This window comes from Pinus tabuliformis, chromosome 6, assembly GCF_031772625.1.
Source record: "Pinus tabuliformis cultivar Carrire ecotype Pingquan chromosome 6, CPIR1, whole genome shotgun sequence".
NCBI lineage: Eukaryota > Viridiplantae > Streptophyta > Pinopsida > Pinales > Pinaceae > Pinus > Pinus tabuliformis.
In genome coordinates, this window is record NC_142292.1 from 1,534,668,543 (window position 1) to 1,534,693,194 (window position 24,652).

The following is a 24,652-nucleotide window of genomic DNA, read 5'->3' on the forward strand; positions in this document are numbered from 1 at the left end:
GTGAACCCCGTTCTTATCCTCTGAGAATTGCTCCTCCGGTGGAAAGAACTCCTTTTTAGCCTTCTAGCCTAGTTTCTGCTCCTCCTTATCCCACGGTACCCCCATTGGGAGATCAGTGACTCTGTTGATGAACTGTGGGGTGAGCCTGAGATTCAAACCCCTGAAATTGACAACGGCTAGCGTTTTTGATTTTGGCTTCAAAGCTCGTAGGAACTCCTCTGCCACCTCATCATCATAACCTTGAAGCTTGTCGCAGAACGACATCCATCGTGCACGAGTGAACAGTTCTACCACCTCAGGGTTTTCCCGTAGCTTCTTTGAGTCTGTCGGTTCCTTTCTAATGAATCCACCCAGCATGGTGAAAGCTTGCTATGTTAGCCGGAGGTGGCGGGTGCGTATCAAAAGACAGGCCTTTGGGATTTCTTTAGGCAGAGCGCAGAATTACGCCTCTGTCAAGCACACAGTGCGTGAATTCTCGGCTATCTACAGGTGAGCCTTGACAAGGCCTTAATTACGAACCAAATCATGTAGAAAACCCCGCATATACTACGATGAAAATTTTCATGCAAAAGGAAGACGACGCTTGCAATTTTATGCTCAGATCATAGTTTTACATTTTTGAGGACGTCAACTTTGCCACCCTTCAAACCAATTGCATGGGAGGAACAGGTTCAGGCTTACCTTTTCCAATTCGCCACCTTTGACGTGAATAGATCGATTTTCCTCCGTAGCGGCGAGCTTCCTATAGCGCAGCTTCCTGTAGAAGTCGCGCACAGGTTCCGGAGAGCACGTCAGTGGTTCTGCGCCTTCTGTGCAACCACTAGACCTCTGAACGAGCAGAGGACTTGGAGTAACGAGCGTCAGAGAAATTCGGACGCTTACTCGACTGCAAATGGCTGGTGATAAATGAGTGGAGTGACGATCTAGCCGATGGATTTGAATCCCAGTGGAATTCGTGGCGCGGGGGTGAGCTGTCCCTGCCGAACCATTGGACGACGTCACCTATTCATTTCACTGCAAGTCTCCCTGACCGCCGCATCATTCCCTGCAGATCTGCCGCCGCCATTTCCGTTAGATCGCCGCTTTTCCCCGACTGGACGCTTCTCACGTGTCCATTACCCGTTTTGCTTGCCACGACCAACACTTTCCAAATCTGACGAGACCATCAGACTGGTCGTGGTGGCCAGTTGAATGGCTAGCCGACTGCTCAACCCATTCATTTCCACACTTGCAAACATTTTAGAGTATTATTCATGTAATTTGACGAAAAAAGGGTGAGGCACTTACCTGTGCGGCCGCGACGCTATTTTCAGGTTTCAAGACGAGGGTGATGGATTATATTGCTGCTGCTTCATGCACAGGCACGGGGGTTCCTCCTCGCAGACTGCTGTTGGTTACGACGCTTATTACCTGGCTGCGGATGGTGCATGTGCCCGCTCTATGTGTTGCAGGCGCCTTGATGGTGTACACTCTAGCTGGATGAACTGCTACGGGATTCCTGTAGGATGTCCTGTAGAAGTTTTTCCTCCTCGGGTGCATGCCAAAACGGTGGAGACGGTGGCATCACGGTCACAGTCGCGGGATCCTCGGATGGCTTTGCTAAGTAGCGCATGGGGTCTCTACATCCTTTATTCCATTTGAGAATCGCTTCCTCTGATAATTCAACGCTCTGATTTGATTGTGCAGGTATTTCCATTGCATGGCGACTGGGGTGGTAGAAGGAGGTGACAGCAGAAAAACATTAGCTTGCATGCCTCTGTGTCAGACCTCGGGCTTCAAATCTTCCCACATAGTCGGTCCTGGCCGTCCAAAGATTCTACAGGAAGTTTCCTGTAGAAATACAGAACTTCGTGTAGAACGTCCTGTAGCTTCCTGTAGCAGGCTAAACGGTGATCAAATCATGCCCAAACCTTGGAAGAGATGAGTGTTTCTGGAGGGAATGCTGGTGAGGTCACCTGGTAGCATAGTAGGGACCCTTGTCCTTGAGTTGAGGGGCCTCTTTTCCTGCATGAAATACCTGCAACCTGCATGCATTGCCAAATCTTGAACCTGTTTTCCCTGTTTCTTTGTTTGTTGTTTTTTTTCTTTTTTCTCTCCCCTTTTTTTTTTTTTTTTGAAAGACAGCAGGGGCGCCTCCGTGAGGTTTTCACCCTTACCATCTGCCTTGAGCGCCTCAAAGAGGTTTTCACCCAAGGGTCTTTTTCAAACATTTTTAGAAGGATAGCAGGGACGCCTCAATGAGGTTTTCACCCCTACCATCTGCCTTGGGAGCCTTAGAAAGGTTTTCACCCAAGGATATTTATTTATTTATTTATTTTTATTTTTTTTAAGATGTTCAGGGTATGCCCAAAATAGAGGCAGAACCCTTCTCTATGACCAACACTGATTTTTCCACAGTTTTGATGAATTCTTGTCTTGAAAGAGGTTTTCTGTAGATCTTTAGTTGATGCCCATTGACAAGCATGGGGATGGCCTCCTCATCAATGGTCCGGATAAGAACAGACCCATTGTCATTACATTTTTCTACTGCATATGGTCCCAGCCATCTGGTTCTCAGCTTCCCCTTGAAATCCTTATGCCTGGAATCATACAACAGCGCCCAATCTCCCGGCTAAAATTGCTTGTCATTGAGGTGTTGATCATGCCACACCTTCCTCTGAAGTTGAACCACTTCTGAGTGGAGAAGGGCCTACATTTGGTGCTCGTCCAATCCATTCAGCTGCAATAACCTTTCTTGTTGGGCATGGCTGAGATCCAGGTCCAGCTGAGCTGCCATCCTCAAGGTGTTGTATTCGAACTCAATTGACAGCAAAGCTCTCTTCCCATAGACCAGCTCATAAGGTGTGAAGCCAGTTGTGGTCTTCCAAGTGGTGTTGTAAGCCCACGTGGCCTCAACCAGGCGATCTGCCCAATCTTTTCTACTGCTGCTCACCACCTTAGTCGAGATCTCTTCCAATGCTCTATTGGTGACTTCCACCTGCCCATTTGCTTGAGGATTATAGGGGATGGAAGTCCTATGCTTGATTTTGTAATGAGCGAGTAGGTCTTCAATTAAGTTGGAGGTGAACTGGTTTCCTTGATCGGTGACTAGCTCTCTTGGGTAGCCAAATTTGTAGAAGATGTTCTCTCTTAAGAACTCGGCCACCTTTTCTTCTGTCGCTGCTTTGATTGCCTTGGTTTCTGCCCACTTTGTCAGGTAGTCTGTGCACACAATGATGTAAGACCTTTGCCTCGAAGAAGGATTGATTGGACCCATAAAATCCATACCCCACTTCTCAAATGGCTCAAGAGTCACTTGAGGTTGGAGAGGCATTACGTCCCTTGGAGTCGGTTTCCCCATCCTTTGGCATCGGTCACATTGGCTGATATACCTTCTGACATCTTGATGAAGCGTGGGCCAATAGTAGCCTGCCTGCAGGATTTTGAAGGCAGTCCTTTTGGCTGCAAAATGTCCTCCACAAGGCCCGTCATGATAGGTTAGGAGGATATCAAAGACTTCCTCCTCCCTTACACAACGCCTTAAGATCTGATCAGGGCCAAGCTTGAACAGGTTGCCCCCGATCCAAGTGAATGAGGCACTCTTCCATACGATCCTGCTCTTCTCTCTTGAGGATAGGTGCGGAGGAAACTGTGCTGAGACAAGGTAGTTCGCTATATCAGCAAACCATGGAGAGAGTATTGAAACAGCAAACAGATGTTCATCTGGCATCTGGTCATCCGCTGTTCCATCCTCTCCTGCAAGTAAATCCAATCTAGACAAAAAGTCAGCAACAACATTTTCTTTACCTGGCTTGTCAACAATAGTCAAATCAAACTGCTGCAACAAAAGTAACCATCTAATAATACGAGCATTTACATCCGGCTTATTCATTAAATATCTAATTGCAGCATGATCGGTATGTACAAATGTTTGATATCTAGTGATATAATGTCGGAATTTGTTTAGTGCATGGACCACGGCCAAGAATTCTTTCTCAGTTACAGTATAATTCAGTTCTGCCTTGGATAAGTTTTTGCTGACAAAGTATATGGCGTATGGAAGTTTTTGTTCAACTTGTCCTAAGGCTGCCCCTATGGATTTGTTCGAGGCATCAGTGTGGACGTAGAAATGTAGGGCCCAGTTTGGACCTCTCAAGATTGGGGCAGACACCAACTTGTCCTTTAATTCATTTAGAGCCTTCTGAAAATCATTAGTCCATTTAAACTCAACATCTTTTGCCAAGAGGCTAAACAATGGCGAGGCTAGCTTGCTGAAGTCTTTAATGAATCTCCTATAATACCCTGCTAATCCTAAGAAACTTCGAACATCTCTTACCTTCTTGATGAGAGCAATTTTGTTAGGATCCACCTGTAACCCTTGGCAAGAAATGGTATGGCCTAGCACGGTCCCTTTAGTCATCAAGAATTCACACTTTTCAGGACTAAGGGACAGGTTCATCTCAATGCACTTGGTTAGGACTTTTCCCAGATTGGACAATGCTTCCTGGAAGTTGGACCCATAAGGAGTGAAGTCATCCATATAGATTTCCACCGAATCATGGACCAGCTCAGAAAAGATGCTCAAGACGGCTCTCTGGAAGGTGGCAGGAGCATTGCATAGTCCAAAGGGAAGAACTCGGTAAGCAAAGGTACCCCAAGGACAAGTTAAGGTGGTTTTATCTTGGTCTTCCGGGCTGATTTGGATCTGGTTATACCCGCTAAACCCATCCAGGAAAGAGAAAAACTTCTTTCCTGCCAGTCCATCCAACACTTGATCTATGAAGGGTAGAGGAAAATGGTCTTTCTTGGTGGCCTTGTTCAGTTCTCGATAGTCCACACAGATTCTCCACTTCTCGTTTTTCTTGGGAACCAACACCAAAGGGGACACCCATTCGCTATCCGAGATGGGGTAAATGAATCCGGCATCCAACAGTTTTTGCAATTCCTCCTTGATGATGTCCTTAAGGGTGGGATTCATTCTCGTTTGGGGTTGCCTAACCGGTTTACAATCTTCTTTGATGTAGATGTGATGGGTACAGACTGAAGGATGGACTCCTTTCATCTCCTTATAGCTCCAAGCAAAAGCATCTAGATGACTGGCCAACAGACTACACAACTCCTTTTCCTGGGAAGGAGATAGGGAGGAGCTGATCTTTAACGTTCTCTCAAGGCCGAACTCCACATTTTTGACTCTGGGAGTGACAGGGTTGGTCACACAAAGGTCCACTAAGGTGCTGGCTTGGGAATCCTCCACCAATTCCTCTAAGGACAATGCACTGGGAGGTGGATTCTGGATCAAGGTCTCAATCAAATCATCCTCGGTTGGGGGGCCTCCCCTAGTGGTGTTTAGGGTGCACAAAGGTGCTGAGTACACCTCATCCCCTTCTCCTTCCTCCAACCAAAGTGGTAAGTCATGCTCTAATAAGGGTTGGGCAGGAGGGTACAGGACTAGCTGCTTGGACATAGGACCATTTTTGATGGTCATGTTTCCTGCACGGCAATTTATGTAAGCATCTGCAGTGGCTAACCAGGGCCTTCCCAAAATAAGGGGGTATCCAGTAAGCTTTGCCTTTGGTTGTAGAACCAAGAAGTCTGCAGGGTACTCCCAAGAGTCAACAGAGACCAAGACATCCTCTACAATCCCTTCGGGAGTCACGTTGGAGCGATCTGCTAGTTGCAGGACTGTCGAGGTCTTTCTCAAGGAACCCTGAAGGTTGAGTTTGAGCATGGTATCCCTGGTCATCACATTAATGGCAGCCCCCAGATCAATCAATGTGTGAGGTATGATGGTGCCATTGATGTGGACATCCACTACAGAACTCCCAAGATCCAGATACTTTGGGCAGATGGCCTGCCCCAACATAAGATCAGACAGTTGTCCTATGACATTGATGGTTGAAGCATCTCTTTTCCGCCTGTCTGGGTGTCTGAAACACTTTTCCTTAACCAGTTTGTTGTATATCGGTACATCTTTGATGGCTTGGAGAAGTGGTATTCTCACACACAACTTTTTGAGTTCTCCCAGAAGCTCATCCTCCTTTGGGTTGGGTTGTGTGGTGGCCTTTAGTCTCTCAGGAAAGGGTGGAATGGCCTTTGGTTCACTTTCCTGTTTATCTTCCTCGTCCTCCGAGGGAGGAGGTTGGCGATCCGGAAGAGTCTTTCCAGATCGCAGGTTGATCTCCTAGATCTCCACATCATAGGTAGGGCATGATGTTTCCCCAGTATATACCTGCTGGGCCTGTCAGTTGTTGGGGTTTGGGTTTGGTTGAGCAGGCATTTGGGGTTGCCTTGGAGGAGTAGGAGGTAATGGTTGTGGTTGAGCTGGTGGTGGAGGCAAAATGGCGGGAGGAGTATTGTATTGGGCCCTCCACCCCGATTGAGGTGCATTCCACTGAGGCTATGGCTGGGCATGTGAGTGAAACGAATGAGTAGTGGGCTGAGTATGGTACTGAGGCGGGTAAGACCATGGAGGAGGTATAGACTAGGAAGGATGAGCAGGGGGACCCCAGGAAGGCATAGGAGCGGATTGGTTGGGGCTGTAATAAGCTTGAGGTGTCCCTTGCATCCCCCGTTGGTAAGGTCTAGGTCCATGTGGCCTCCTTTGGTTGAGGAAATAGAGAGGTTCAGTGGGTGCTTCTGTCCCTTGATACATGGCTTTAAGCCCAGGTAAGGTTGGACATTGGTTTGTGGGGTGGTCCTCCACACAAACAAAACATACCTCAACCGAATGTAATGGGCACTCGTTCTTAGGGTGTTTCCTTGTACACCTAAGGCAGAAGATAACCAAAGACCTCTCAGCTTCCTCTTTCTTCTGCTGGATTCGGATTGTATCAAGTTGCATGGCAATGGTCTGTCTCACCTCACTCTTGAGGTCCTCTAATTGATTTGCAAACTCATGTTTGGAGAAAGGAATACCAGCTGAGAGGAGGTTTCCTCTACCTCTTTTCCGAGCTGCCCTAGAGTGGTTTCTAAACACAGTCTTTATGTCCTCATAAGGTAGTTGGTAAATATCTCCTCCAGCTAGCATGTGAAGGGTATCTAAGAGGTCTTCAGGGACTCCTCGGAGCAGGACCAACTTGAGGGATTCAGGGTCAAGTGTGCACCTGGCCCGTTTATAGCTAAGTTGGAACCTTTCCTCGTAATCTTCTAAAGACTCATCATTCCCCATGGTCATCCGAAAGATTTCTCCCTTGGCTTCCTTGGACCTACAATAGTCCCGGTATTTGGTATTGAAAGCTTGCTGCATCTGGGCCCAAGTGGTGATACTGTTCCCAGGTAAGCCCATGAACCAGCGTAATGCTGCATCCTTAAGGGTAGAGGGGAAGAGTTTCAGTTTTTTCTCATCTTCGGTATAGTCATAGGTGCGACACAGGACGGAAAACTCAAAGAAGAAGTTATCAGGGTCTTCAGTAGTCAGTCCATGGAAGTGAGGTAAAGCGGAGGGGCTGATGTTCTTCATTTTCATGTCTCCATTAGTCTCTCGGATGGGGAAGGCCCCTTCAATTCTCTTATCTTCTCCCCTATTGTCAGCCATAGCTTCAGATGGAGTGTTCTCTAACTCTTCTTCTGCTATAGGATCTTTGTATATCTCAGGAGGTTCGCCTATAGGTTCTTCTGGATCACTGTCACCAAAGAAGAGAGAAGGGTGACTCAGTGATGTGGTGGGGGTGTTGGGTAAGAATTTGCCTGTTTTATCTCGATTTCTACGAGGCATGAAATAAAAAGACTTTTGATTGCTTTTGTTTGTTCTGGTACCTACAAAACTAAAACAAATTGAACTGCAACTAACTATCTTACTGAAATGGGAATGCGGAATTGAAATGAAAGCACAAAAGAACTAATCTATTTTGCTCAAATGAAATTGCAGGAATGAAATGCTAGGCTACGCTTGCGGAATTGAAATGCTAATCTACGCTTGCAAAAATGAAATTGCGGAATTGAAATGTTAATCTATGAAAGCAGGAAATGTCTATGCTACTTTTGCAGAATGGAAATGAAATAAACTAATTAGCAGAAGACGAGAGTAGGAAAATAGAAGAAAAGCAACAATCACTAATACTCTGACGCTTCCCCGGCAACGGCGCCAAAAAGATGGTGGGCTCTAGTATTGTAGCAATAATGCTACAACTCTTGGAGCTTCCTTATTTAATTTTATCAACCCGGTAGTTCGTAACAAACTTGGAAGCAACGGTGCTGTATGCACAAGTACTAGCTCTTGCCGTAGCTGTCACTTGGTCAGTTGGCACAAGTCCGCTACGGGCTCAAGCCAACTTCTATGAGCTCTTAGAAGAAGCTTGTTAACTGATGGACGAAAGCTAACTCAAAGGAAGCTAATCTATTTGCAGAAAGGAATGGAAAGCCAACAAGAAATGCAAACCCTAGCAAACCCTAATTCTACTAGCTAGTCCTACTGATGCAGAGATGGGAATGCAAACGACTGAAAGAGATGCCATTACTTCTACCAAGGTGAGATGCATGTGTCTAGACTACTTCTACCTGCAGAAAACATCTTTTTGTATTTTTGTTTCAGTTATTAGAATTATCATGCATGTGCTTTTAACTAGCTTTTTACTGTGCAGAGGTGGATCCAGGAGGAGAAGGGCTTAGAACAGGTTGGGAAGGTTCAGAGAGGGTCTAAGGGGTTCCTAACACCCTTCCAGAGAGTTTCAAAAAGTTTGGCTGCCAAAAGACCGAGTCTATGAGCTTCTACAGGAAGTCTGCAGGGGTTCTACAGGATGTTTCAGAATTTCTACAGGATGTTCAGTAATTCCTACAGGATGTTCTACGATTGGATTTTGGATGATGGGTGAGTGAAAAAGGGCTGCATGGATGGATAGGGAGATAGGAAAGGGGCTTGTAATGACTTAGTGACAGGGAGATGAGGTGATGAGAGGGTGTGGAAAACTAGTTTGTCTTAAAGAGGGTAGAGGGAGTGGAAGGCCGAGAAGAGAGGTAGGATGTTGTGGGTAGTAGAGTAATTGAGAGACAAGGGGTCTAATTGGGAGATGAGCAGTTGGCCTGGGCAAGGCTTAGAAGGACGAGAGAGTGAGGGAGTAGCACTACACAGTGTAACCTGAACTAGATCATCCACGTCCTGCACATAATCAGAACATTCCTAATATGTCCTAACTGTTTAATGGAACCAATGATCAACAACGTTATTTCTAAAGAAAACCATGTATGGTACTGAAGTAAAGAAACATTCCAAGAGGTCTGAGCGCATGGACAACTACTACAAACGAAACTATTGCACCAAAGATTGCATGAGTACGTAAACCAGTGTTTTGGTGGGTGGCACTGTCTGCAATTCCAGCCCCTAGAAAGAGGTGAAAATGAGTGTGCAGGCAACCCTTTTCTGGAACTTGTATCAACTCCAATCTCTTCACTCTATTCTAAACATCTGAAGCAACTCTATCTTCTAACAATGACCTACTTAACCACACCAAGAAATCTAACTCAACAAACTGCGTTTCAAATGCATGTAAAGAAAACCATAATGCTGAAAGGAAAGATATCAATACAGAAGAAGGAGGCCTTAGGCTCTCAGGTTGGGCCCAACCCCGAGAGCTATGGCTCCTTTAAAAACTCAGAACTGAGATCAAATCTGACTGCTTCCCATTAAAAAATAATAATCATAAGTCAACAAGTATGCCAATGATGGCTACAAAAGAGCAAAACCAAGCTAGCAACTCGTAGTGCAGAATGTGCAACAATGTTTCCAAAAGTCCTTTTCGAAGGCTAAGGCCTTATCATTTATACATCACGAGGCCCCAAGCTAGCCTCCTAAATCAGTGGGACTTGGCTAACCAAACTAGGAGTGAACAGCTGCTTCCTCAAAATCCGTTTGGCTGCCTTCTAGATCCGGTTGTGGTGGCTTTTGGAGCTCGGAGTTGGGGGTGAAGATCCCGAGGAAGGCCATTTAATGCTGTGGACAACCCTCCTACGAATCCTCAACCCCATCTTGGCTGTCTCCTGGTCCTTATCTACTCGGTTTTGTTCCAATCATGTGTCAAAAAACCTGAAATGAGCACGTGTTAGCCACCTAGGAATAGTGACTGCCCTTATTCGTACAAATGACATAGACATACTAAAAAATGATGCATAAGTTATGAAAAATGAAGGATTGAGCAAAGGTAGTTAGGCCAAATGAGCCCAAAATGTTACCAAATTTGGGGCTCATCAGATCTCTTGGAATTTTTAATGTGTTTTCAGTTGATTTCGCCACCAACCAGCATAGTGTTTGAAAACCCAGTTTGGCTGGGGTTTAGTTAATTGATTTGATGTTCATTTTTTGTTTTTAATTTCAGTTTATTTCTGCAATATTTTTTCTTTTTTCAAACACGATCTAGGCTTAATTAATAAACACACTTGCACACATAAGCAAACCTTAAGCGAAGGGCACTTGGTTTACACTGCCAATCCAAGACCTAAATTAATTAATTTATCTCCCCACTCAGAGACAACAACATCTGGTTGATCTGCCTTCACCATTTTTGTGTCACTCGTGTCTTTCCACCATTGTGCCACCAAGCCATTTTTCGTGGAGAATCTTAGGCCTTCATCCCTAGTTTTTGCTTAGGAGTATTACTCCTCCTCGTAGGGTTCGCTTTAGTCCTTCCCAGAGTCCCCATACCGACTCTTCTTCTGGTTCATTTGATTCCTCGTCTGATTCTAAGCCTCCTTCACCACATACCATCATCATGTCAAGACCCATCGCAGGCGTAGGAACCCAACCTAGTGTTGGCTCCGGTTCTACCCTAACGGTCACATCTAGCTGAACTGTCTCAGGAACCATTCCGGCAACTCCCATGAAACCTTTTATGGTTGGTTTTAAGCCTCCCGTATTTTAGCCAGTTGATAAATGACCCTATACATCACAATGTTGGTTGGACAACTACGCTGACTAAGCTCCCCTTCAACATCTTGAAGTTTGAGGGTAATTCTGGAGAGGATCCCACAAATCACGTCTTCTCCTTCCATATGTGGTGTTCATCCAATTCCATCACCAATGACTCCAGTCGTTTTCAGTTGTTCCAATGCACGCTCACTGGAGATGCTACAAAGTGGTACGTTGACCAGCCCGTTGCTTCTCATTCCACTTTCGGGACACATTCCTCTCATATTTTTAGTCACCTCTCTGATACAACACTAGTACGGACCTCTTGACCACATTTCGTTAGTCCTCTACCACTCATCTTTCTGATCATGTTCAGAAATGGCGTAGAAGGAGGAGCACGTGTTGTGCCCTGCCCTTCGAAGACTATGTCTACCTCAATTGGTTTCTTAGGATACTTTTATCACCCATTTCCAAATATGTCGTGTCTCACTTTCCTCAGACAGAGGAAGAAGCTCTCCAAACCCCTCTGAGATATGACTTGATTTATGCACAATCCAGTTATGTCTATACCATTATTCCAGACCTCCCCCGTCCTGGTGGTGTTAATGCACCAGGGGCATCTCACGTCGCCGACGGTATCGTTGGAGCTATTTCACATCCTTCGCCATATACTCAACAGAGTTATGGCTATCTATAGGAGGGCACCCATTCCTCCAACACTTATGCCCCTCCTTCTAGCAACATGTTTTTAGGGCCAGCTAATGCTCAACCTGTCTACCAAACTCTTTCCCCTCCATCATCTTATCCCTATGCAAAACCAAGCACTCCAACCCCTCAACCATTAGTTTCGGAGCCTCCCATGCATCCTCAACCCCAACAACCACTGTCCCCTCAGGGTCAAGTGTTTTCATAGCAAAGTGTGACCAATCCCCAAAATTCGAAGAAAAAAAATAATGGGAAGGGTAACAAGGGTAACCAGGGTAATCAAGGTAATCAACGTAGTGAACCCGAGGGGAACGAGCCTAACACCAACAACCAGCAACAAGGCAATCAGCTCAAGGTGAACAAGGCTATTTGTATGAACAAGCCTTGTGCATGTTTTGGTGTACATGGCCATTATACACATGACTATCCTCTCTTACCCTAGATGCACCAAATGTGGGAATCTCACGAAGCTTCTAGATGTCAACCGCCCATTTAGAAATTGCCTCAGAATTCTGTGCCATCTCAACCAACAATGCTTACAAATCCTTTCCCTCAACAAGGATTTCTTGTTGTTCAACCTCAACCAGGTCAAGCAGCTGATCCTCCCCAACCTTCTAGTCCTGGTGACTACCAGATCCTCATGTTGAATTCTGATGAGGTCAATACCTCTAATTTCAACTTGTAAACTTGGTCGTGTCAATATGACAAGCCATCGAATTCATCTGCCACTGAGTCCAAAAACAAAACATCTACTTAGCCTCTTACGACGCCAAACGGTCCGTTATAGATCCCTAAGCCTAAAGTTGATGCAATTCCCAAGATCCCCAAGGGGCCATTATGCTGTAACGCTACTTCTAACCGAACTACCCATACATATAGTATAGTAGATGACCTGGCTCAATCACCTGCTGCCATGTTGACGCTAGAGGTACTCCAGTCATGTCCATGTCAAAAGAAAGCTCTACTAACTGCTTTGGGCGCAGTAGATCCTTCTGATGATCGTTTGCTTGTCTTCCCAGTTGATACATCAGAACATCCCTGATTAACTTCATTTGTTGCTTTCCAGATACCAGTCCGAGTCCATAATTCCATCATCTCCCGATGCATTATTGATGAAGGTTCCTCCACCTGTGTGATGTCGGCTATTTTTTGGAAACAACTTAAGTCACATGAACTATCCCCATCCACCATCACTTTTCGTGCTTGGGATGGTCACTCCTCCTAGCCTCTTGGCATGTATTGCAATTGTCTAGTGACTCTTGCGGGTAAGACTGTCCATGTAGACATTGAGGTTATTGATGCCCCTTTATATTACAACATTCTATTGGGTCGTAGTTACACTTACGCCATGTCAACTGTCGTGTCTACGGTTTTTCGCAATATGTGCTTCCCCCATGATGGGAAGATTGTCACTATCAATCAGTTAACATATTACGAGCCTTCATCCTTAACCTCCCCTAAGTCCATTATTTCATCAATGTCCGACAAGTAGTCTTCTACCCCTCTCACCAGTGTTTCACTCGGAGTCTACAAAGACTCCTCATTATTAGGTGCTTTCCCCAGTCCTCCCCCTCCTATATCTGAGCCTAGCTCTTTGAGTGTTTGCATGTTACAAGTGTCACAGGATGCTCGAAAGCAGTCTGATACATCTGAACAACAACCATCTCTTTAGCACCCTATTGTTCCCACCTCAACACAACCATTTGGATCCACCCACCCAAGACCCTCACCGTTTGTGGGTGCCTCTCCTATGTTCCCACTAGGAACTATTCCTCCATGTCTCAACCATCCAGGAGTTGTTCCATTGGGACATTTCCTTGCAGGACATATACCTTTCTTGTTTCCTCCTCCAGGAATATTTTCTGTCGCTATTATGGCTTCATTGGTCCTCCCTAATATGACTTTGGGGATCCCAGTATGGTACATTGATCCCCCTGCAAGCACTCCACTTGGTCAACTAAGACTGTATCATGCTTTGACCCTAGTTCAATAGGTCCCTACGGCCCCTACCACTACTCCAGTTCCACCGCAACCTCAACAGGAACCCACTCCTGTTGTGAAAGCATCTGGGCAAGGGGGCAAAACCAAGAGGAAAGAACCTAAGGACAAGGCTCCCCAAGCACCTCCAACTCACAAAGCTCGAAAGCCAATACCTCTGTGCACTTTTTGTAAGGTTGTTGGGCATGCCACCAGTAATTGTCCTAAGCTTCCTCATCTCAAACCTTTGGTTCATGAAATGTTCCCTGAGTCAAATATCCCTGAGGTCCAAATTACCTTACCAAGACTAGCCAAGAAACTCAAAACCTTATTCACAAATCACCCTTGTTCCTTGTGTGATCATTATGGTCATTATTCCCATTGTTGCCCTTGTCTCAACTAATTTCGTGATTTCCTTCAAGCACTTTGCAAATACAAGACCACTCGTAGTGGATCATCTACTCCTATACCTGTGGATTCTGGTACCCCTAGTGTACCAGAACAGGGGTACTCTGGTCCTACAATCATGATCCCTCCCCCTGATGTCGAGATGATGGAATCCACGGTCCATATCCTTTACCTGTCGTCATCCTTGAGTTCCTCATAGGAAAACCTCTCTAAGGTTTCTGCATGTGCTTCTATCGAACCTCCTTCGTTGAAAGCCTAGGTCTCAACATCAGTAGATTTTTCATCTACTAGCTCATCGTCTACCATTCCAGATGATGCGTATGTGAACCTTCTTTCTCAGGATGATGCACCAGGTACCACCACCGCATCATGTAGTCAGTCTTCCTATCATCTACCCATATTCCATTTTGATGAGGACATCATGGAAGCTATGTCTACCGCTGATTATCCTTGGAACGATATGCACCATCGTGCATACTTCCTCCCATATTTGGAGTCCATCACTCTAAATACATCCAGTATGCCCACAGAATATTGGGGGGCACATAGGCCCCTACATCTCCTTATCATCCTTTGGAGGATATCATGCTAAGTTTGGCTGAGATGCTTGAATCCATTTTTTGAGCACCTGACACACAATGGCGCTCCACAAACTCCTCCTGCTAGGGGGCATCATTTTCACCTTTACATACAAGATCAGTCCCCTCCATCACATATGTTTGCGGGCAGTATCCCATGCTTGGGGGCATGATGTTTTTCCCCTAGACATATTCTCAATTGATTAAAATAAGTCTCGGCCTAAATCCCATTGGATCTAGGCATGATCGATTACCCTCCCATTTCTTAGATAGTTTGTCCTATCGGCCTCCCCGTCGAGCAATATGCATATTGCATATCGTAGACGTTTAATACCATATCTTTAAATATTCTACTCTATGTCCACATAGTCCCCATGTTTGACTTAGTGGGTGAGAATGATTCTAGACCTCCTCTACTAGTTCATTCTTGTTTTCCTCTTCCCTTAATTCTTCACCAAGAACCATCATTCTAACAAGCATTAAGGCCATCTTGAGATGAGTAAGGCCACCTACTTGAAAGTCGAAAATCCTGATTCTGACGTTCAGTTTGTCCACTATGATCTCCACAAGATTGAGAGCCTCTTCCTCCTTTCCAAATTCACCACAACTCACTTAGCAAATGAATTCAAATTGGAGGGGAAAAGTCCTTTTATATAAAAACACATATTTTTTCCTGTTTCCCATTGCGATCAAACTGTAGCTCAGTTTGACACACCATCAGCACCGTTGGAAATATCCCATCGAGTACTATAATGGGTCTTTCTTAGTTTTTTATGATTTGACACTTCACCTAGAAGCCATTTTTCCAAGAAGGGTCACTTCGTCGCCTCTTAAAATCAAATTTATTCATATCTGACACTTGTACCTTAGGGACCACCTTCCCTTAATACTGGTCATCCCACGTGTCGATTTTCGTCATGAGTAACCATCAGTCGCTCATGTTTTCATGGTCCATACCGAGACTATTTTGTGTGGTAGTGTCATCGAGTCACCCTTGTTCAGAGCATCCGCGATGAACCACCTTTGCATCCATTGAGTCCATTTCACATCTCATTATATCATATCAGAGTATTCCATCCATATTTGCATACCATTCATCCCGTGTTGCCCATTTTGGCCTCTATTCATATTGTTCCCCATCCCCTCCAAAGTCGAGTAAGTCGCTGCCAAGTCAACCATGCACTTTATGCTCTGACAAGGGAATTCATCTGTTTGTCACTCAATACCACCTTTTCCATTGTCCCTGGTGTCATTCCATCAATCACACTATTATTTTCCCTCGTGCCTTAGTTGAGGATCCTCATTGCCTCACCTATGGAGGGCCTTATTTTGTTAACATCGACACATTTATTCTAGAAGAACAACCTAGAGGGTGGTGTATCTTGGTTCCAGATTCCACCCTTGTTTGGTTCCTCGGATCAAGCAAAGGGACTCATCATTGCCCTTTGACTTGGTTTTTTCGTGCTCGTGATTCATACACTTGATGGTCTAGTGATGTTGCAGATTGTACCAGTGATTCCCGAGTGTGTGTGAGATGTTTCAGACCTCATGAGAGGGTATCCCTTTAGGTAGCCCCCCACATGCCCGGATGACTTCATATTATGCTACAGCCTCAGACGTAGTTCCACAGATTTGATGGGTTTGGTTCTTACTGATCATAGTCTTCATAGCATGCACGTCTCCTTCAGACGATCCATTAAGTTTTGCAGAGACCTTCCCAGTTCAGTAGGGCTTCTTCGGTTGTTCTACCCTCCCTCCCACACATTTTTTTAGGGAAGGGCCATTATATCTCATGTACTCAGATGTTATTGTATTCAGTCCTGGCTCATATTTTTTCCAAGTGCATTATGTATATGGGACACATTATATTTTTTTCTGGCTGATTTATGCCAGCATGTCATGTACCATTTAGCATGTACTTCATTGCTCAACTTCATGTTTCTAGGCGCATCATTATTTTTGTACTAAGTTATCTCGACGGGTATAGTTATGCCTCCCCCGCCTCACTGAGATCCGGTACCACAACATGAAAAGAGACTTTCATTGGTCTTGCCCCCTCTGTCCCTATCCTCTTTCACTTCAGCTCCATTGGTCTCTCTCTCTCTCTCTCTCTCTCTCTCTCTCTCTCCCCCTCTCTCTTTGACTCCACTTCGTTTTCTAGTGATTGTGTCCTTATAACGTACTGTGGTCATACGTTTTTCTCCTAACACTTGTATGTTGGGGGAATTTGTTATCATAAAAAAATGATCATCTAGCCATAATTTACTAGATGGGTCAAAGTACACCATGTAGGGCCAATTTTACCAGAGTAAAATTGCTTTCACTGTGAGAAATTACTTAATAAACCACATTTGTTAAGCAATTTATAATTAAACCCATGAAGAATAATTAAGTAAATCACTATTTATTTAATTATCTTCTAGAAATAATTAATTAAACCTTTGTTTAATTAATATTCCTTGTCACATTTGACCCAGCTATGAGAAATAAATAGATAAATAATTAATTATCTTATTTTTTCTCTAGGAATAATTAATTAACCACTAATTAATTATTATTCCTTGTCAAGTTTGACTAAATCCCATAGGAATAATTAAACAAATAGTTATTGTTTATTATTCCTTAACCATATTTCTTGAGATGATAAACAAATCATTTATTTATTTATTATTTCTAAATAAAAGTTTAAATACCTTTTCCCTCCAAACCAAATATAATAAAATATTCCAAGTAGTTAATTCTAGAGTGGGGTTAATAATATTTTATTATTGCTCATTATTTGAAGATAACCTAATATTTTGTTATAAATAGAAGGGTTTTCCATTCATTATTCACTTTTGATCATTTTATTTGCTGCACTCACTCTTGTAACTCTGATTATTATCATTGTCACACACCATTTTTCTTTTCGATTTGAGTTCTTACTGAGCTCAAATATTTCATTTGCTGGGTTTTACACATTATAGAGTCTATCAAAAAGCTAAAGACATTTGAGGATAACCAAGAACCCATCCCATAGAGGGGGATTGGTAACATTTATTTGTTCCCTTCACAGGTGTTTTTTAACAAAATATATTCTTTACATATCTTGTTTCCATTAGATTATTGGAGTTACCCGCATTTATTACTATTTCGTTTTGCTATTTAACTATGATTGTGGCATAGATCGGGCCTTTGGCAAGTTTGTTTCTATCATTTGCTATAGATCTACAATGTTTAGCAACCATTTATATTGATAAGATTGTTTGTCATCCACAATCTTAGGTGATTTCTTTTCGTACACATAATGAGAAGAAAACACTATAACAATAGGAAGCACAAGTTTCTGCATGGAGTTTGTGAGGGAAAGGAAGTAGGAGCTTAAAAGGCTAGGAATTTGGCTAAGTATTAGCCAAATGGATTCAGTCAAGTAGAGGATAGAAAATACTTGTGCAGGTTGAGCTCAAGGTTGAGCAGAGCATATTGTATTCATCCACGACTTGCCTAGGAAGTAGTGAGATAGACAAAGATAGTGCAGAGGTTACTCAGTCTTGAGAATATCATTGTAATCTTCTCATATTTTCTTTGAATAATGCAATATACATATGGCAGAGGTTTTTAGCTATGCCTTTCCCTATAAAACAATTGTGTTATGTGTAATTGAATTCTTTCTCTTATATGCTTAATGATTTCATCAATCATTTATTGTTTCCATTGATGAGTAGAGTAGATTCAAGTCAATTGTTTTAGCATATTACAATCTGCAGTTTGCATCTACAAGGAATTTCTATAGAAAGAGACAATGGTGGGGGTCCAAGTGGAATAAGCCGATGGCCACCAATATTTACCTTGATCATTGAATGTGAGATGTTTTCATTATAATCAATTGTTGAGATATTTTCCTAATACCTTAGTTGAGGAGGAATGTCGCATCTATTTAAAACAACTCAATGAACATTGTTGATATGTGGCTACTACAAATGAGGCTCATAAGCAACATATTAAGGCTTAATGTGATAAAAATTTTCATCCTTGAGTTTTCTTAGAAGAAAACTTAGTTTTGGTCTATGATCAAGATAACAAAAACTTGGGTACATGTACGTTTTAACCCATGTAGGACACCCTTACATTGAGAGGCGTGTTTTACAAAAATGAGCTTATGATTTTGTTGATTATGAAGACACCCTTTTGGAAGAGCCTTGCAATGGGCTCTACAAGAGGTAGCAATCCTTTGCAATCCCCTTGTACATCTTGTATATAAGTTATTTTGATTTTTCTTTATTTCACTTTGATTTTTATTCCATTCCTTTCATGATTTTTGCTTGATTAACATACGTCATCAAAGACAATGATATGTAGGATTTATAAATGGTGCTAATAAAAGCACTAGGAAAAATGCTTCCATGGCTTAGGTGAATTATTCTCCCATGAGCCAAATTATGAAATTAGGTAGAATTTGCATTGGCCATGTGACCAATAATGTTGCTAAGTATAGTGAAATTATTGAACTTCTTTCTAAATCTATAACATTAGCATATGGAATATGATTGTCCATTTGGATTAATAATTTGTGGTCTATTACTTGAATAACATTTATCATTTGTGAGATCATATTCTTCTTCAAAAGTATTTACTGATGAAACTTCTAAGTACTAATTTGAATTTATCACTTATACTTACGTGCCAAAAAGATTTAATGAATTGATAAATTTGTTAGTCAATTTTGTTTTAAATTGGCATTTTCCACAATAGTTTAATCAAATCATGCATGTATATAATCATAAAAAACCAATCACATAATTTTATGGATCTATAAGTAGAATCAAAATAATATGTACATGCAATAAAAATGACATATTATGTCAAAAATATATGCAATTTCATATACAAAATTGGAATTTACAACCTCTAATACAAAATGGGTTTATATCTGCTAAGAAAAATGAGAATACAATGAAGACTGCTCAAAATCTAACTCGAAAATTGAAGCCTTCTGTACTCTGTGGTACTAGATGATTGATGTTTCCAATTTCCATAGGTTCCATTGCCATAGTAGCGGTACTCTTGCCACATGTCTTGACTACCAAAACTCGTTGTAAAGTCTTCCATGTTTCCTTGTACACAAAAAGTATACTATATCTACTTTAGACAATGGCTACCAAAAGTGACCTAGGGGGGTTTCACCTTGTTGATCAATATCTTATCACATTCATTCATAAAGGGGGTTTCTAAATCATGAAAGGTAAAGTCAATATATTGTATGTATTGAGGGGTGACTATAGGTGCGAGGGGTATTTGTAGCTCTTGGGGGATATAAAAAGGGGTATTTAGTAAAAATAAAGGAAAACTTTATTGGAAAATGAATTGTGATAGGGTTCAACAAAGAGATATTAGGAAATATTTATCAATATATATTCAAAATAAGGGTAATATTTAATATCCCATAATTGTGAGTGATATGTCATGAGTTCACTAAGTGAAAATATGAAGAAATGACCCTAAAATTAGACAAAGCAAAGTGTCTCAGTTATAACAGAAATAACACAGACCTTTTTAAAATGATCTTACATAGAATTCAAAATTCCAACACCTGCACCATTAAATATTCACCACCTACAAGATAAAATTGGATAAAAACAAAAGATGTGCTCATAATGATAATGGTTTATCCTTTTACCCATGCAAATATGTCTACTTATGTGTCTCACCAATAACAAGTTAATGTTAAGAAAGTCATGAAAGAGGCATGGGGATTGAAGCTCCGCCTTTTGATTCTAGTCAATCCCTTATTCAATAATAATCCAATGAAAGCAAGACAATCTATTTCACCAATATAAATCTACAATTAAGTTTAAAAATCATTTCTTTTTAAATAAATATAAAATTATTTGAACTAAATGATATAATCCATTAGATGAAGGAACAAAAATAATAAAAAGAAATTAGGTAATAATGGAGGAATCTCCAAGAATTGTTACTTTTCCGATCTCACATGCCTTTTACCTTTAGAAATACACTATGGATGCTTTTGCTTTATTGTTTGTAATAATATATATCACCAAACCATAATCACCTAGGAACCAAAAACAATCCTAGTGAATATTAATGTGCTTACTTTCCCTTTTATCCAATTATCATAAAATGTCTTCTTTCTTTTTCATATTTTTTCGTTTTAATTTAATTTAAATTTAAATACATATATACATAATTAAAATTTTATAATGCTTTACCACTATAGTTACTTAATCCATAGATTTCACATAAAAACCTTTTAATGAAAATTCATGTTTAATAGTTCTTTCACTCCATTCTTTAATTATCATAAAATACATATTCTCAATTAGATTCAAATGATTAAATTAAGCAATTTTGAAGTAGGTTGTTTTATTTATTTATTATTCAATTGGTGATAGATTTAAAATATATTTTGAATATATAAATTAATTTAGTTGGTTAAAATAAATATTTAGATTGTACAAATTTTACAATTTCAAATTTATGATTCCAACAATTTCTTACCACCCAAAATTAACTAAAAATATATTTAAAAACTAAAAACATCTAATAATTAAACTATCTATATTTTAATTTTTATATAATCAAAATATTTTTTTCATTTTGACTTTTTTTTGTTTGGCTAAAGCCAAGAGCCTAAATAAACAAGATAGCACAAGACCAAAGTATCTGGCAATAGTGAAAACTTGCCCAATTAAAGGCTACCTACTAGTACATCCAGATAATATAAGATGATGTGATATTAGCAAATCACATACAATAATCACTGTCCCACTACTCTAACAATTATGATATATTCTCACCATTATGATAAGTTTCTCCAATATATATATATATATAAGTAAACCAAAATATTTGGTAAAAATAAAAGCCCGTCTCTTTAAGGACTACCCATTAATACATCATCTTAATGTGAAATAATGAGACATTAGCTAATTACAAACAATAATGACTGTACCCACTATGACAATTATGATATACTCTCACCATTATGATAAGTTTCTCCCTCTGATCGGAGTATTTTGAAAATTTCAAATACTGTGTGTGATGTATCCAAACCTATAAAACATAACAACAAGAAGAAGCATGGAAACTGCCAAAGTCAGACAGGCCTTCGCAGTGTCTTGTTCTTGATCTTACAAGCACGGTCAATTCCACTCTGAAGCCTTGCTGCCCAATTCATCAATCTGTCTGAATCATCAGGAAGAATGAGAGGCCATAGCATTTTGTGCTTTAACTGCGTCCTCATGCGAAAGCTTAATTGCAACTAGTCGCTCATCCTAGCCATCATTTCAGGGCTCATGTTTTTTCCTTGATGAGAACAAGTGTGTCATGGCTGGAGCATTTATTTCTTGTTTGCTCGCTCCACATTGCAGATTTGACAGCGAAGTCAAATTGTCGGTCACGATTTGACTAATGCCATCAAGCAGCATCAGTAGCCCACGAGCTGTTCAATGACAGAAAATGAAAACAACTGTGTCTACAAGATGCATTGAACAGTCCCAACTCAAGGCCGCGGCAAGTTCCATCTCACATTATTCGCACAGAAATGCTTAGATGGCACAATGCATTGAAGTCAAGAGTGTACAGCAGACAGCTTGACATCGTTTCAATTCACAGACAGGTCGTCCTTCACGATTTTTTATCCCTCCATAAATCAGATCTACCATTTGATTGGAATGCCCACGTGCACGTCCAGCAGCCAATGAACAGTTGAAAAGGAAATCTGAGGCGAATAGAACAATTTAACCACGGCGATTCCTATTTCCACCACAAATTCATATTTAATGCGCCCTGACATGCGGGGGCGATAGCTAAATCTGAGGCGAATAGAACAATTGAAGCACGAAGAGCCCATGTGCCATCGCTATCGCGAAATAGAGCGTTCCATTCAAGGTTTTACTGTGACTGAATGCCAAATATTAATGATATGTTCTAAGTGGAGAGAGAGGGCGAGTGCTATTTCTCTAGCATGTCAGATAGCATTTAAAATGTTATAGAGGTGGAAATAAGAACTGACCGTTAATCTCATCATGATAAATGATAATGAAGTTAAAAGTTGAAAAGTTTAGCTTCATATGAAATTGTAAAATTTCATATTTTTATTTGAGAACAATTGGATTGTGTTGTCAAAATTGAATTGGTAAGTCTTATTATTTATATTGTATATTTTCATAATTAGGGTAATTATATAAATTAAATAGTATTAAAAGCGGATTGATATCAAAACACTTATTTCATTGTATATTTTAAGTTGTTAAAATTAAAAAAATCATAAGAATTAACTAGGCTATAACTTTTTTTTATAACTGGTCTCATTGGGTTGATTCCAATTGCTACCACTATAAGCTCAACTTTTTTGTACTAAACGAATAGGCAATTGGGTTGGTTGCATATCCGTGTGACACGGGGTTGATTCCAATTGCTACCACTATAACTTGCTACCATTATAACTTCAATTGGGTTGCTCTCCTATTTGTGTCACTAACACGAGGTTGATTCGAATTGCTACCACTATAACTTGCTACCATTATAACCTCAATTGGGTTGCTCTCCTATTTGTGTCACTAGAGTTGATCCGAGTTTCTACAACTATAACCTATAGGTGCTTACGTTACTCGTGTGACACTGGGTTGATTCCAATTTCTACCACTATAACTTGCTACCATTATAACCTCAATTGGGTTGTTATCCTATTTGTGTGTCTGAGGTTGATTCCAATTTCTACCACTATAACCTATAGGTGCTTACGTTACTAGTGTGATACAGGGTTGATTCCAATTGCTACCACGATAACCTCAATTGGGTTGGTCTTGTTCTTGTGTGACATTGGGTTGATTACAATTGCTACCACTATAAATTGCTACCATTATAACCTTAGAGTTGATTCCAATTGCTGCTACTATAACCTCTAGGTTCTTAAGTATGCCACTTCTACAGGCACAAGTGAATTGAGGGGATTTGAAGATAGAATCTCTTGGCACATAAGATTTCATTTTCATGGCCATCTAGTTGCCCCTTGTGGTTAACTAAATTACAACTTTATTTAAAATAATAATACTAATTACTAATGATAAAAAGATTTAATATATAAGTTAAACATATATATTTAAAAAAACATATGACGAGGTTCTCAACCAAGGAGATTCACCACCACTTTATCAATGAGATTTTGTTACAATATCATGGTTTATCAATACCACATGCCCAAGAAAACATTACTCATTTCATTCATACGAAGTTTTTTTAATTAAAGAATTTAATTAAAAGAGAAAAATAGGCATAACCACTTTGAAAATAAATGTCAACCTTTGAATTGTGTGTAATACTAAGAATATTATATGGAGGATAAATCCCTACCATCCACCTAATAATTATTGATAATTAAATTAGAATTCTAGAAACCCTATTTCAAAATAGATTTGCATATAGGCATAATTATTATTTGTTTAATTCATACATTTAGTGATTAGAAAAAAACACTTATTGAACCTAGAGGTTCACTCTACAAGCTAGTGTGAAAGCTATGCGTAAGCATGTAAAATAAAAATATTTTTTCTCTAAATAGAGAAACATTGTGAGCTATAATAAAAAGAAAAAAGAATATGCTATGCATGTTTAATTAGTTGTCCATATCACCTAATATAATTTCATGTAAAATAATTAGAAGTAAAAAAATATGTGAGTAAGATGTTAAAACCTTATATTTTTCAAAATTATTTTAACACGTTATTTAAAGAAATTATTTGTCTATATATAGAAATAAGATGTTAATTTTTTTTATTTTATTGTTGTATATAATGAAATATCCAATGTAAGTTATGAATAAAATATTGTAATATAAATTAATGTTGAAACATAAAAATATATGGCATTCAAGAATAAAATTTAAACAATGAAAATTTACACATTATTTTTATGCATTCTAAAATAACTTTGCACTTGAAGAAATTTGATCCTTCCCGACTCATGTTAGATCTATGCTGATTTTTAATTTGGAAAACAAGCATATAAATTCAAATGAATGTTCTCATTATCTAGACAATCAATTAGTATAAGTTTATCTTGATTCTAATCAACCAAATCCCCATTGGGATCAATCACAAGATGTAAATCCTTTTTTGACTACAAAACTTGGAAAAAAATTATACATTTAGAAACACTTAGTAATTAA